Below are 16,173 nucleotides of genomic sequence, written 5' to 3' on the forward strand. Positions count from 1 at the left end.
TTGCTCAAGATGCAGGGCAGAGCACTTCATGGCTGAGCAGCCGGTGCTGCCGTAGGGTCACACCAGCCTCCCCCACCAGCCACGCATCCAGTCCAGTCGCTGGACGTGGTCCTGGCTCAAAGACCCCCCTCTGCTCCCCGCCTGCCTTTGAACAGAAGATCACTAGCAGTGCTTTCATGAGACTCCTCCTGTCGTTCTCCAAACCATACGAACCTGTAGACAATTCGTGCTGCTGCACAGCCTGTCTCTTGCCCTGTGGACAAAGCCTCTACCAACCTCCTTGGCTCATCTGCTTGGAAAGGAAAGTTTCTTTCCTCACCATGCTGTGAACCCGGCTGTTCTCAGGAATGGGAGATTTATTTGGTATGTGGCAGGCTGTTTATTTAAAAAAATGCCAGATCACCTTGCTCTGGGGTCCTTGATGGCTCAGAAACCTGTTGGCATGGTGCAACTATACTAAGTCAAGGCAACTTCACTTTGATGCAGGAACCCCTTTGCTCTTTTAGCCCTGAAACAAGGACAGAAAGAATAGGTTCAGACTCCTTCTCAAATTGAAGGCATCACAAGTGGAACGAGATCAGGTTTTTCTGACACATGGTCTTGCTGCCATCCAGAGGGACCTGAACAGGCTGGAGAAATGGGCCGAGAGGAACCTCATGAAGTTCAACAGAGAGAAGAGCCAAGTCCTGCTCCTGGGGAGGAATAACACAGATCTCTTGGACGAAGCCATCTCACAGCCTTGCTCACCCTTGTTATCCATCTCTGAACTTTTCACAGTTGTATCATGTTAATTGTATATTGTTTTCTCTTCAAGCCATGATCTTGTCTAATCTCTTTTCTTACTAGTTTTGATTATCAGTCTTCAAAATGTAATTGCCAATTAAGTATGCCTGGCATTGGAAATGTCAGATAAAATGTTTGTTCCTTTCTACTCTGTCCTTCTTTTTTCTTACTCCTTGATTGAAAGTTTTAAACTTTGGCGCATATGCAGTAAGTTATTTATTTTTTTATAATAACCTAGTAAGTTCAAAAACCAACAAAGTCATGCAAAGGTACTCCTATGTCTTTGATTATCCTGTAGAAGGGTTTTTGCAGCAAATCTGCCATGATCCACTTCTGGAGGCAGACCTCTGTGCTACATGCTCATTTTGTCTCACTGACTACAGACCACTTCAGCTTGTGTGACATGACAACAACACATACAAAACTGACAAATCATTTCGATTCATCAAAACTTAGAGGCAAACAAATGACTGCCATCACCCTGAGGCTGGGGAGATTGGGGCTGGCTGCGTAGCTGCATACGGGGAGAGATATTCACAGGCTTACGGATGAACAAGTTTCCACTGGAAACAACATTTCTGTGCTTTGCTGCAAACTCTGCATTCACGCCGGGAGGCGGCATATCAGGCAGTGTAACTCAGGAGAGGGCCACGTCCACCCTTGGTTTGCAGACCCCTTTGCAGCCCCAGTTAATATTTTTTCCTCCTGGACAATCATGAGGCTGCTGAGTTTAGACCCCAATCTGTCTTACTCTGATCCTCGTAAGCTTCTGAGCTGAGGAGGCACCCACACAGTATCTTTATGGGACTATTTGCTGTGTTCGGAGCACAAATATTTCTGCTGCTCGCTATTGGAGACGGTAGGTTGGACTCTGGCTGTTTTCAGCCCTGTTGGCCATTTCTGGTCTTCAGTTACTATATATTAAAATATGTTTTCATAGATCTTTGACCATTTAGTACTCTGATGACACAGAATAGTTGAAGCTCTTAGTGAGGAGTTTGCAAGAAACTTTGTCCTGGTCTTGATATGGATCTCAGTCTTTAAACTAGGTAAAGTGAGAAGACAGAAGAGGTTGATCAAGTCTCCTTTAGCAACTGAGAAAAGAACAAAATAACTTAGTGCTGAAGGACAAGTAGAACTGAATCAATGAGGAACAGATCTTGAAATTAATAAAGGACTTCTAATTTCAAGAGGTAATGAAGATCAGACCATGACAATTGAGACAACTCTGGGCAGGGAAAACTTTCTAGCGTTATTGTTGGCATTTGCCAGGCAATATGATGGAAAAAATGCTACATTTGCCCTGGTTTGTAACTGACTCCAACACATTCAAATTTGTGGCTATCCTTTTTCAGCCCTTTTCATGGGAATCATGAGTGAACTTGTGCAGGATCTCTGCTACTTATGGGAGAACTGCAGAAGTTCACAATAAAATACTGTTGTATGAATACTCTGTTACAGCCTTTTTTCTGAGTGGGTCAAGACACAGGAGTGGATTAGACTCCCTCTCATGTTGAGATTCGGCCAAAGATGCCAATGAGAATTTGACCAGCCTACCTTTTCTCAGTGGTCAAGATTTGTAAATAAGGTAGACAAAATCTGTAGAATCATAGAATCATAGAATTGTTTAGATTAGAAAAGACCTTTAAGAACATCGAGTCCAACCGTTAACCCAGCACTGCCAAGGCCACCACTAAACCATGTCCCTCAGCACCACATCTCCCCGGCTTTTAAATCCCCCCAGGGATGGGGACTCAGCCCCTGCCCTGGGCAGCCTGGGCCAGGGCTTCGGGGAAGAAGTTTTTCCCAATACCCAACCCAAACCTGCCCTGGCGCAGCTTGAGGCCGTTCCCTCTCGTCCCATCGCTGGGGAGCAGAGACCGACCCCCCCGGCTCCAGCCTCCTTTCAGGCCGTTGCAGAGAGCGATGAGGGCTCCCCTCAGCCTCCTCTTCTCCAGGCTGAGCCCCCCCAGCTCCCCCAGCCGCTCCTCCCCAGCCTTGTGCTCCAGCCCCTGCCCCAGCCTCGCTGCCCTGCTCTGGCCACGCTCCAGCCCCTCCATGGCCGCCTTGGGGTGCGGGGCCCAGCGCTGAGCACAGCATTCGAGGGGCGGCCTCACCAGTGCCCAGCGCAGGGGCACCATCACCTCCCTGCTCCTGCTGGCCACACTGTTCCTGATACAAGCCAGGGTGCCATTGGCCCTCTTGGCCACCTGGGCACACTGCTGGCTCATGTTCAGGCAGCTGTCAGCCAACAGCCCCCAGGTCCCAGACCCCCAGGCAGCTCCCAGCCGCTCCTCCCCACGCCTGCAGTGTTGCCTGGGGTTGTTGTGACTCAAGTGCAGGACCCGGCACTGAGCCCTGTTGAACCTCATACAGTTGGCCTCAGCCCATCGATCCAGTCTGTCCAGGTCCCTCTGCAGAGCCTTCCTGGAGCCTTTCTCTAGCAGATCAACACTCTCACCCAACTTGGTGTCATCTGCAAACTGACTGAGGGTGCCCTCGATCCCCTCATCCAGATCATTGATAAAGAAATTAAACAGAACAGGCCCCAGTACTGTCTACTCCAGGTAGACAACATCCACAGCCCTTCCCTCATCCACTAAGTGGGTCACCTTGTCATCAAAGGAGATCATGTTAGTCATATATATTGGTTGTTTGGGAACTTTCTTCCTTTTTTGTGTGAAAGCAAATTATCTGTGTTTCTCCACTGAATCATTTCCATGATTCCTTGAAGATCTGATGAATCAGAGCTGTGGATAATCCATAGAAAAGTTGTGTCTTTTTTTACTGTGTACCCTTGTTTATTGGAGATGACTCCTCACTCAGAAGATCAAAGAACAAAACCTCCATTCAACTTTTCTCTCTTCATCCTATTAAGCATCCCAAATTGGAAAGCCCATCTTAGGGATCTGTCACGCTCCCATCTCTCCGTGTGCTTCTATACCCTGGTGGATGCCTGCGACACTGAGGCTGGACCTTCGATCTGGGCCAGGGTGGGAGCAAACAAGTTCATTACTGGATGGTGTCTTTGAAGGGCATCAGGAGGTGACCTCCCACTGTTCCTTAAGTGAGTCTGCCCCTCGGTAGACTTGCACTCCCCTGACAGACCTGGAAATATGCACCTCAAATAGCTCATCTCCTAGGGCAGAAGTCATGGCACATCGGCTGATGCCTCCTTTAACCCTTTGTCCTGTTCAAAGGGCTGCAGCTTTTCCTTGGCGCTCTTCCCCAGAGCACACAAGTCTGCATGGCACGTCTCCTCCTGGGGAGGTATCCTGCAGCCCTATTCTGGGACAGTCATGTTTCTGCATGTGACAGAGGGATGAATGGGTCTTTCTGTTCTGCTGGAGACACAGAACGGCTCCAGCCCCCTTCAGATACCCCCAGGAAAACAGCAATCTTCTTGTACAGTCAACTAGTGTCCTTGAAACACAGTTTCAAGGTTGATGTTAAGGGTCACTTAAATGATCAGAATGAAGAAACTACGTCTGACTTAAGCCACAGTACAACCCAGCAGCAACTAGCAATGCAGCATCATGCAGGCAAGCAACAGCTACATGGGATCCGTTTTGCACAGACTGCCCTTACATTTTAAAGACGACATGTCACGTATAATTAATTTGGCTTTCTGCTGCCATTTGTGCTTAACTGATTCCCATGCAAGCAGCACAGAAGGTGGCTTGGCAAGATTGGCTAGTCCTGTGCATGGCAAGCTCAGAGGAGCCATAGCTCAGAAAAACGCCGATTCCTCATTGATATATTAGATGAGGAGGAGACTGATACTTTGTTTTCATGCTACCTTTAAGCCAGGTTGATTGATCTGCAGCCTGGAGCTAAGATTTCATTTGGAAACCAGACATACTCTCAAGTCCTTGAGAGAGCATCTGGATGAGATCCTGCTAAAGACCATCATCCATCTGTCAGTGTCTCCTGCTAATGCTTCAATCATATTTGTTGAATTTCTTGGAGACAGACAGATCTGTGTTGAAATGAAATACCCCAGCCTTATCATATCACAAGAAAGAGCACATAGTTTTTGCTTCCAACTTAGTGAGCTGCTGGAAGGATGTGCTCTGAAAACTTACCTCTGCAGCTAAACTTGAATGGCTTCTACAATTTATTTTCTATGCAAGAAGCTAAGGTGTGGAAAAAAAAAATCACAGTTTTGCACTGAGTGTAAGTGTCTCGATTAATCTCTTTGATTTGTCCTTATCCTTATTTGTGCTTATCCTCTTACATCCCTTTGTTCTTCTTAGCATAGGCTTTGGATCAGCTAGTGGCCATCTACCCAACAGCCTTCTGCTCTTTCCTGTTCCTACCTAACCTATTCCTGTCCATACAATACTCGAATATCACAAGAGAAAGGGTGAATGAGTAAAACCTACGGAGCATGAATTTCTTAGATCATAGCAAAGATCTTGTGACTGAGTGTAACCAAAAAAGTGCTACCACGATGGAAGAGGTCAGCCCAAGATGAAGTGAATGGCAACCAAGTTTTGGGCTGTTTGTGTGCTCTGGGACTGTCTTTGACCAGTAACTTTAGGTCCAGCATTCCCAGTTTGAGATACTCATAGGAAGTAGTTCTCCAGAGCTCTGAGCTAAAATGGAGTTTGTTCCTGGCTTTTGATCCGCAGCCCTCCTGCTCGTCTTGGCGTAAGTCATCTCAGGGCATGGCTTTGCCTGGGAGCTAACTTTTAACTTTTTAAAACAGCAACACCTAGGTAAAGCCAAGTCCCGTGATATTGTGTCACAGAAAGAAATCAGCTTACTGGTGTGGTCAACACATCTTTGTGGTCTGGAGAGAGTCACAGAGTAGGGCATCCATCCATCATAGCTTTGCCAACTGTGGGAACATGTTGATGGCTTTCTAGAAAAAGCCACTGGAACAGCAGTCCTTAAAGCATTGATAAACAAAAATAATCGCTTCTGCTTCAAGCCTGAATCACTGGATTTAACCTGCAGATAAATAAGTTTGGAATTGTCCCACAAAGAGTCAGTTGTGCTAGGTTTTGTGTGTGATCCAGTGAGAGGAATCAGATCATACAGGTACGGCCATACAGCAGAGGAATATCTGGAAGAATCGTTTAAGAGGTTCATCTTGCACCCCCTGACATACGGACACATACACACTCATTCACCCTCCTGCAAAGTGAATGCAGCTGTTTACCCTGAAATGTATTCAGGCCTGGGCTGGAGGTGGCTGTCAGGACCCTTAGGGCACTAATTGGCCTTAATGGCCCTGAGCAGCCTCACCTGAGACCTCCACCCCTACCCATGAGCCCCGGAGCCCTATTTCAGTTCAGCTGTGGGAGTCCTAGTCTCCAGCTCAGTCCTAGCTATGCCCCTGCTTAGCTGTGGGTTCTGCTGAGCCTTACCCTGCCTGACCCATAGGCTGGCTTGAACTCAGGATGTGCCTTGTCACCGTGAGCTTACCCAGTGATTTCAACTCTTGGTTGAACCTGGCTGCCTTCTCCAGCCCTGCTCTCTTCACCTTGCTCAGGTACAGTGGGATGGGTCCTGGCTGGTGAGGCTCTGCCTCGCTGGCTGGGATAACGCCTTGGCTCCTTGTCCTTGAGGGAGCTGCTGGTCTTTGTGGTGTCCTGGTGATGGGATGGTGCCCTGTGGTAGAGGTGCACCTCTGGGAGCAGGGATGGGGAGGAGGGCTTTGTGGCTGAGTGGGGGGGAACATATCTCTAGAGGGAGACACTACATCCAACCTGGACTCCTGAGTTCACCTTGAGGAAGGAATGGGAGTCTGCCACAGTGACCATCTCCTTGCCTGTTGCAGCTCTTTTGCATTATCTCTTCTTTTCCTTTGCCCTCCTGCTCTGCTCCAGTGCTCTGGTTGCCTCCACGTGCCCTCCCGCAGGTCCTGCCCTCCCTCTCTACCCCTGGTCTTGACTCATGTTCCTATGCTCTGCTCTGAAACACAACATGATGAAAAGTTATTGCGCCCATGGGAAGCAATATAATTCAGGCAACATCACTTTAAGCCTGACTCTAATTAATCCTGCTAATTACCCACGGGGCTCTACCTGCTTTTCTCCCCCCCCATATCTCCCAGGGTGTGAGCCTGCATTACCCCCAATGCAGGGAGTGTGCTGTAGGAGGCAACGTACAGTCGAGCAGGGATGTGTGGAAGGGGAGGATATTCCTGCAGACATCAGGTACAGTGGCTTTCCTCTGGGACCTGAATAGGAAAACTCAGAGACAGTTCCTCAGGAATTCAAGCAGGTAAAATTTTGTGGAGGAGACTGCTGGGGACCTGCATGACCAAATCCTCTGGGAATATGCTTCTCTAGGGTTGCGAGTGGGCAAATCTTCCTGCTTTTGGGAGGCCTGTTCTCACTGACTTAAATGCTCAGTGTATTTTTGTTTAGTGATCCTAGAGGAAGGCTTGGGTTTAGCTCTGGGGTGCCAGGAATGCTGATGTCAAAAGCTCAGAAACTGGCTCCCAAACCGATGTCTTCACTGGCATTATTTAAAAAAAAAAAACTTGTGCCTGCACTTCTAGTCATACTCCTTAAATCTTGCTGCCAGCATTCACTTTACCCTGCCTCTTTTACCAGGGAGCTCTGGAGCCCTGGAGCACAGCTCTGGCGTCTTTCCAGGGGTGCTTTTCTGCAGCAAATGTTTTCATTCTTGTCAAGCTCTCTGGTGCTGCTGATCTCTGAACTTTGTCATGTCCTTTACCCTCTCCAGGCTGATATCCCCCAGTTTTAACCCCTGGCACAACCAGTGTAGCAATGAACAGTGAAGAGAGCAAATGATGGTGCCAACACTTATCTTGCCCTCTACTCATTTCCTTTCTTGAGGGTAGTCTGAAGAGATGCTCCATTGACTTGGCAATGCTTTAAAGCAATGGGCTGAAAAGCCCTGCTGCCCCCATACTTTTTCCAATGGTCCCCACCCCTGACCTGTACCAGCCCAAGAGGAACCACAGGTAACCTTGCGTGGGCCCCACACTACAAAACCTCCAGCAATTCCAGGCTGGATCCTACCAAACTCTACTGATGTGCTCCTTTGCAAAGGGCTAGAAAATAGAAATTGTTTGAGTACTTGCATCTGCCTGGGTCTGTGCTCGTTTGCAGCCGCATTCCTTCCCACTGGTCAGGATGTGAGAGTGGAGGAATAGGCTTGTTTAAAACACATGGGGTGCCAGAACTTTTCCTTCCCATTGGAGGAGGGAATGTCTCAGAAAGCGTCCCTGCGCTGCAAAGCCAGATTGTGGCTGTTCCCACGAGCCCATGCTGACCCTGCACTTGATGGTTTTTTTGCTTGTAACTTTCTTATCAGCTGGGGCCAACTGAGGTCAAGGTGGCTGGGGATGGCAGGGCATTTGCAGCTCTGACTTCACAAATAGAAAGGGATGCTTGCCAGTATCTTCTCTTTGAAGATTGTCCATTATGCCCTAGTGTCAAGTCTGAGGGTGCGTGTGTGTACGTGACTTCCTGCTTGACATTTGATAAATTGGGGCTTGCGATGAGCAGAAGCTTCTTGTCATCTTCAAATGCCTTAGAAGAAGGCCCTGATTGCAAGCCATCAGAGTTCAGGGTAACTGTACTCCTCATGGGTGGAGAGAGCTGTTCAGGAAGCCCCAGAAACTGTGGACATCTTTGTACTCCAAAGATGTTGCTGAAACTGGTGTGATGGGAGGATGCTGATCCTGACCCTCATGGAAAGAGGACTTGTTTCTCCAGAAACCCCACAAATCCTAAGGAGCCTCCAGAGACAGAGGGGAAGCATCTACCAGGCGTTAGACTGGTGTTCAAGCCAGCTTGGTGTTGTCAGTGAGATGCAAAGGGCTTAGAAGTAGCCATCCTTCAGTGTTGCCTTGCAGCTCTGGAGGGAGGGATGTAGTAAAGCGCTGGATAGGAAATTATGTGAGAGCAGCATCCTCTCTGTATTGCATCTACTAGGCATTTTCTGTTAGAGCCTTTTGAAGATCTGGGTAACTCGGGATTTCTGATTATTCCCTGTCATCGTGTGTGTGTGTTGTCCCTGTCTCCCCCCCACCTTGGTTTTTATCAAAATTGGAACCCTCTGTGGAAGTGTTCCAGGTCTGGTGACAAGGGTTCTCTTCTCCCCGTTGGGATGTGTGGTCTGCAGTGAGAGCAAATCCTGTAGCCTTGTGCATGCAGTGCTCCTCTGGAAGGCAGAGCACCCAGCTTCAAGTCCTCTGCCAAGCTTGGGCCAGGGGTTTGAACTCGCATCTTCCTGCGGGGAGCCTGGCTCTCTGCTCGACTTAGTATTTAGTCATCTATATGAGGAGGAAATGTGCTAGTAAGGATGAGAAAGGCCTATTTGAAAGAGCCTGGTGGTCAGGCACCCCAGAGCCAGAGGACTGACGTCCAGATCTTTGGTCTGACTCGGGAAGGTGGCTTGTTTGCCTGGCGTGTGTAGTAGACAGTGAACAAAAGGGCTCGGGATGCCCGTTTCTTCAGCTGGGTGAGTTGTCATTGTAGTTTTGATGTTCTTACAAAATGAAGAACACACAACTAAAATGGCTGGCTGGGGGTGCACTGTGTCCCCCAGTGCAGGGAGACAGGTAAGGGGTGTTTAGTTTGGGAAAGTCTGTGGAAAATAGACAAAACTCACAATATCAAAGGAGAGAATATATCCCCTGGCATCCCATAACAAGAAATCCTCAGGTCTTGTCAGGGCTTGCGCTGATAATGAAGCCCTGCAACTGCATGGGGGCTGCTATGCAAATCTATTCTCTTAACCAGCTTTGGCCTCTGCCAGCCTTGGTTGGATAATGGATGGCAACCAACCAACCAAAAGCACAAGACAAAAGACTATAATGATAGCTGTTTCCTTTCAATAAAAGTAAATAGCAGGGGTATTTTGGTCTTTCAGGGAAAGTGGAGGGCAACATGCAGCTCACATTGGGTGTGAATGTTGCAGGACAAAAACCATCCATAAGGCTGGTCTGTCTTAATGTGTTCAGAAAGTAGCCCATGGCAGCAGCATCTCTGGGTCCCCCCCAAAAGTTTACTCCCTTGTTGGGTTTGACTTTGGGATGAGTAAAGCTGGAAAGACTGGTGAAATACTCTGCCAGATGATATAGCACGCTTTAACTAGGTTTTAAAAAAAAAAAAAAAGTGGCTCTAGATGGATGGAAAGGAGCATTTTGGGTCCTCCTGGGGAAGCAGTACCAATCTGCAAGTGCAGTCCCACCCTTTAGGGCCACAAGGGCAGGATTGCTGCTGTCAAAACGGGAGGTGAGTGTGGCTGACAGAGTATCCCCCCGAAGCGCTGGTGCTGCTCAGCTTGAGGAACACCCCTCTTCATCCAGGGCTCTGCCACAGCTCCTGGGTCAAGGAGGTCCTGGCTCTCCTGGACAGAGGTGGAACTGCGGTTCCCGTAGTGGTTCACAGATGGGTCCATAGCTGATCTGGTGGGCAGTCTGGAAATGTGAGTGTGGCACAGGGACTGTTTGAGCTTCAGCTTCTTGGCTCTCCCAGGCTAGCCAGGTGTGCTGCACGTGGCCCCACAGCGTGGGGCAAACTGGAGATGGTGCCGACTGTGCGTGTGTGAACTGATATTAATGATAACATATACTAAAGTATTAATTTTTTTCATGTGTGCCTGTGTAACCTCTGAAGACTCAGACTAAATAACTGTGCTGCTGTAGTGACTGGTTAATCAGGTCTATGGATTCAGAGGCATTTCCTACCGGGGCATCCTGTAGCTGTGTATGTCTTATTTATTCAAGGGAACAACAGAATGATGTTTTGCTTGTAAGCGCAGAGGGTCCTGACAGATTACCCTGGCTACCTTGTTACAAATACTTTACTTGGAAGCACAGGAGAGAGTGAAATTTAGTATATCAACACAGAAATGTGGGTTTTTTTTCCCCCAGCATTCTTTCATCCAGATTTTATGTCACAAGGTGTATTTCCCTGAGCTGTTTTGGGAAGATCTTGTACAAACATCCATTGGAATCACTGATGCTCTTAGCTCACGAGCCTGATTAAAGGCAGGCTGCTGCATCTGGCAGTGGAGCTGAGATGTAAGTATTATATTAACTTCCCTTTACCAGCTCTTTGACTGAATTCTAAACATTGGTGGCTTTAAAGCTGGCAATATCATAGGGCTTCATAGAGCTGAGCAAACTCTCCTGCCCTATACAATTGCTATAGCCTTTAATACTTTGCATATTTGTGTGGTAACTTTATTAATTGGATAGAAAATGAATGTGCATTTGGGTTTTTGTTTAATGTCAATGTTGTTTATTACTTAAAGTATTTTTGGGGATCTGTTTCATTTAAGTAGTTCAGATTGAGAACTGGAAGATGTGAATATTTTGAGTTCAGGAACAATCTTCCTGGGGTATTAAAAGTCAGTTAAATTTAAGTAAATCCTAGCACTGTCAGTACAGGCATAGACCCAGCCACTTCATGTAAAGCCCACAAAGAATCTGGGGAGATCGCCAGATCCTCCTGTGATCTGGCCAGCATGGGAACTGGAGGCTGGCTGATCTGCTGGTGCAAATCCTTGACCTTGGCAGGACAAGGCCAGCAGAGGAGCAACAGGAGCCACGGTACCTAGAAGCTCAGTGGTAACTCTTCTAGACTATTTCCCAGTCTCTCCTACCTTCCCTCACTCTGCTTAACAAGCTTCTGAGAAAAGTTTGGACAAATGGGTTATTGCTCCTAAAATAATTGCTGATAATTATATAAAGATTAATGGCCTCTTCCTGAAGAGCCACTGAGGCAGGCTTCATCTTCTTCAAGTACTGATGACCTTTCCAGGAAATGAGGATGAGGAAACACAGTGGGAGATGGATTGGGTAAACAATATGTAATTTAGACTCTTTAAAATTACGGGGAGAGCAGGACTGATGTGATTCCCCACACTCAACCCGTATCACCCTCCTTGCTGCATTTCGCAGACAGAGTTAGTTGGCCATTTACCAGTTATAAAGTCAGAAAGGGTAAAGTGCAAAATGCCTCGAAGCCAGCAGAAAAATGTATTGGGAGTAAGACAAGGCAGAGGAAAACACAAGCGTGTATCGCCTCCCCTAACATCTGATAGAGGATGCTTTTTCTTCTTATCGTCTGAGCTTTGGTTATCCCTGGGGAAAGTGAGTAAAAGCCAAAAGATACAGCGAGGAACTCAAGGTCGCCTTTGCTTTGGGCTTTGCTGATAACTTTCAACAACCTGGTAGCCAGCTCAGGGCTGAGCCATGAATAACCAGAGTTTAATGTAGGTGGTGGTTAACTTACAACTGGCCTGTTCCAGCATGTGCTGGCTTCAAACTCACCCTTTGAAACTGGATGCTGCTAGAAGAAAAGTGGGTTCATGAATGCCATCAAAGAAAACTGAGAAATCGCTGCCCCTGGAAGTCCCCACTGCCAAAAGAGGATCTGACCCTTTTATTAAGAGGTCTGCAGCGTATGGCACCTCTGGCAGTCCTATGGAAGGGGCTTTGTATAACACCAGCTGAGTTTTATTGCTCTGCTAGTTACAGAGCCGCCCTGGAGTGGCGATCACATCAGGGATGGAAAATGCATTAGGAGCCTTGTGAGAGGATCACGCCACCGGCTGAATGGCACCACTGGGATGTCTCTAGCTGATGATGAGAGCCTTGCAGGTAGGCAGCCCCACACCATGGTGTGTGACAGTCTTCTCGGGGCCAGGCAGTGGGTACTTGAAATTAGTGTCCCCAAAACAGATTGAGGAAGAAGAAAGTTGGCATGACCCTTCTCATCCCTATTAGTAATTACCTTGCTGCTGCAAGGTAAACCTGAAAAGAGGTGGAAAAAACATTTAGTGCACATGCATGAAGCTGGCTTTTTAAATTAACTGTCAGTTAAAAGTCCATTCATCCACAGAAGTAAACATTTGTCTTAATGCCCCAAGGTTGTCTTCATGCCACTGGTAGATAGCAGTCCTCAGTTCCATTCCTGAACTTAATGCCATTAACCTCCAAGTCCCTTTGGTAGCCCTGGTAGCTATCCTAAATGTCCCACTCATTCTGTTTGAGTGCCTATTCCAACCAGAGTGGCCAGCTTGTCCTTGCTAGCTTCATGCTGGAGGGGATGGGCTGAGAGAGACAACGTGAAACTTGCCCCCAGAGTCTAGGGTGAGTCAAGTGACACAGGCGTACGGAGGGGCTCAGGGAAGGTTTTCATCCTGGTGGAGTGGAGCTGGAATAATACTAATGGGGGAAGGAAAAGAAGAATTACAAAAAAAGGAGTTGCCTTGTAAATCAAGGATGGCCTGGAGACAAAACCCAGTCATGTGTGTTAGGACTGACTGGTTCATGTGAGGTTTCTCAATAGTGCCTCTGTGTGGAGGAGACACTGGCCCTCTGTGGAGGGCTGCATGTCCCAGGAGAGCTGCTGGGTCACAAGCAGCGCGTGTGACTGGAGACTGGTACCCCAGTGCGGGGCCCCACCATGGCCAATCCATCTTGATGGTGGAGTTAAGGATGGTGTGTGGGGGGACATCCTGCCTCAGGAAGCCCCTCCCTGCTCCATTAACTCCCACAAGCAGTGGAGTTAGGGAAAGGAAATGTTTGGGGTTGCTTTTTTTTTTGAGGGCTTCATGTTAAAAATACTCCCAATATCCTGTCTTAGGCTTTTAAAATATTGTTCTCTGGGAAGCTTTGTGGGCTCCTGTGCACAGGAGCTGTGCAACGTGGTTCTTGCAGCTATGGACTGATGAGGAGAAAGCTTTTTCTTGTGGACACTTCTCATTTGTCACCCACAGATCTACTTTGGGATTTAAGGTAGGAAAGCAGCATATAGGCAGCAGTTGATGCCCTCTGTTTAGCTGCTAAACATATAATGATGGGAGGTTCCTTCGTGCTGAGAAGTCTCTCCACCAATGAATTCACTGTGGGCCCTGAAACTACTCACTTTGTAGCAGGTGAGACAGCTCTGTGTGCTCTGTTGACAGCCTATGGAAGAAAGGACCTGCTTCAGAGAGCTGGGATGCCACAAGAGTCTCACCACCCATCTGTAAGCAAATTAAAGCTGGGGGAGGGAAAGAGCACCAACAGAGAGCAGATGAAGTGAAGGTCAAGTGGAAGAAAGGTGTCTTGGTGCTATGATAAAAAGCTATAGGAGAAAACAACAATTCCTACACTGAGCCAGGAACTTTATCACAGTAAGAGAAGTACGTGGACCTTTCCAGACTTTTCTGTCTCCTTCACTGTAAATCACCATCAGTCTTCTCTGGTCTTCCTTGCCTGCTCTTCCTCATGTGTAAGAAATCTTATGCAATAGGGAATCCCAGAAAGCCTCTAGTCCGTCACCTTGCTTCCACCCACAATTGGCTCTACCTAACCCACTGGTAGGGGTTTGTTCATCTTGTCTTACAACCCACTGAGCTGAAGATGTCCTGGTATCCAGAGTGTGCATCCAAATGCTTCACAAGCCTTTTCATTTGAAATATTTCCTATGGTGGGGTGTCCTGGAGCAGTTTCCCCAGATTAAGAGCCTGCCTCCAGTCAATGGAGGCAGGATGAAGTCTTTGAAGATCCCAGAGGGAAAGACTCTCTGCATAAGATTAAGCAAAAGTCAACATTAGAGGAACTGAATCCTGCAGCCAGCCTGCTTGTTCCCCATCCTGTGCAGTTTCGTACACCTAATGTGTTGTCCCAGTCATGGAGATTGTGTCAATACTGACTGAGTAATCCTCCCCAGGTGGTGGATTAGTCAGAGCTTTCATATCGTGACTCCCTGGGATGTGCCTGCTGTTCATCTATATCCCACAGATAGATCTGTCATTGGCATTGCCTATTTTTAGGTAACTAAGTGAAGATCCTAGCCCTGCTTGCTCATTAATGGGGGCTCTGAATCTACTGGCACTGAATTGCCCTGTGGATGCCCCACAGACTCTTGAAGGCTGATTGACCAACAATTTCAGGTCTGTAGAATAAGGTGGTGGGAACACTTTCCTCCCAACAACCCACCTACCCCCAGTTTGCCTCAGCGGTGCCTGGTGTGTGCAGTGCTGCAGGATGCAGAGTAAGGGGATCTTGCTGGTGGAGGGTGAGCCCCCAGCCCTTTCCACTTGAGGTGAAAGCAAGAGTAGAATAACAATTTGAAATAAACCCCAGGAACCTAATTCACCCTCTTAAACTTTGATGGGACAGTGGCATTGCTCAAAGGGTAAGCTGGGTCCTGCCTGTTTCTTTTAAGCTGAAAGCCAAAATGATCATGCTAGTTACTTAAAGCGAAAGTTTGTTTCTGTGTTCTGCTAATCAACAGCCTCTGAGAGGCACCCAGAATGTATCTCTGGGGCCCAGAGTGTTGCAAAAACATGGAAAGGTTAATTGAAGGCAATGGGAAAACATGAATCCCAGCCTTAACCTTCTTGGTCTGCCCTTGTTATGTTAACAGCATGATGCAGACAGATTTAATGACTCCTCATTACCCTGCTACCTAATTAACCTTCTGCCCTGAAACACAGAGTTTAAAAAAGAAGCTCCCTGCCCAGGAACCCCTTCTGCCAGCAGCTCCCAGGGTTAAAGGAGATGTCTCCAGCATTGCCAGGCTCAAATCCCTGCATGGCTTCCAAATGATTCCTGTTAAACAGAGCAGAGCAGCAGTGGTTTGGTGTCTCTCTGTATTGGGATGGCTCTGTGGCAGGTAGCGGTGTTGGCTGTAGGGCAATCATCATCCCCGATGCTGAGATGGGAGCAGTGTGGCTCTTAGGGAGAGAGCTGGCACCAGGCTGCCGCTGGAACAGGCAAAAATGCAATTTGTCGTGGTAAGGATGCTCATGCTAGAGGTAAGGGTTGGATGAGGGTCAGAGGGATGGTCTAGGGAGGGCAGGGACCTGGAGAGCTGCCCCCCTGCACCCACAGTTATGGGGGAAGGAGCAGGGGCCGTGCCTGCTCTTCCTGGCACGGACCCTCTCTGCTGGCAGTGGTAGCAGCTAGTGCTCCAGATGCCTGGGATCATCTTGTAAGGTAACGGGCAGCTGCCAGTTGTCCTGGTTAATGGAGCAAAATGTTACCCATTGCTTTTGCTCGATTGGCTTTTGTTTCCCTTCTTACCTCAAATATTGCTTGCAGGTGAAATCAAAGGCTGCCTCCTTGATGCCCGCTGCTGGGCATTGGGTTTGCAAGCATCAGTTTGTCAGGTTCTCATCCAGATCACTCCTTTGGGGATCCAACCTATAGCCACAGCTGTTTTGGGTATAATTTAGCTAATTTGCATGCCTTATGAAATTAATCGCTGTCTGTTGGTTCTTCGGACACTAGCATGGTATTAGCTGTGCCCACAAATAACATCCAGTCTGTAATCAGAAATTCATGGGGCATGAATACAACCTCCTACTTTTCCCACTGTGTGGGACCAGGGGGCAGATCCAGCTTCAACGTGAGGTGGCTGTTCCACAGGGTGATTTCCACGGGAGTCACGTTGCAGT

The sequence above is a fragment of the Platalea leucorodia genome (assembly GCF_965183815.1).
Source record: "Platalea leucorodia genome assembly, chromosome: 10".
NCBI lineage: Eukaryota > Metazoa > Chordata > Aves > Pelecaniformes > Threskiornithidae > Platalea > Platalea leucorodia.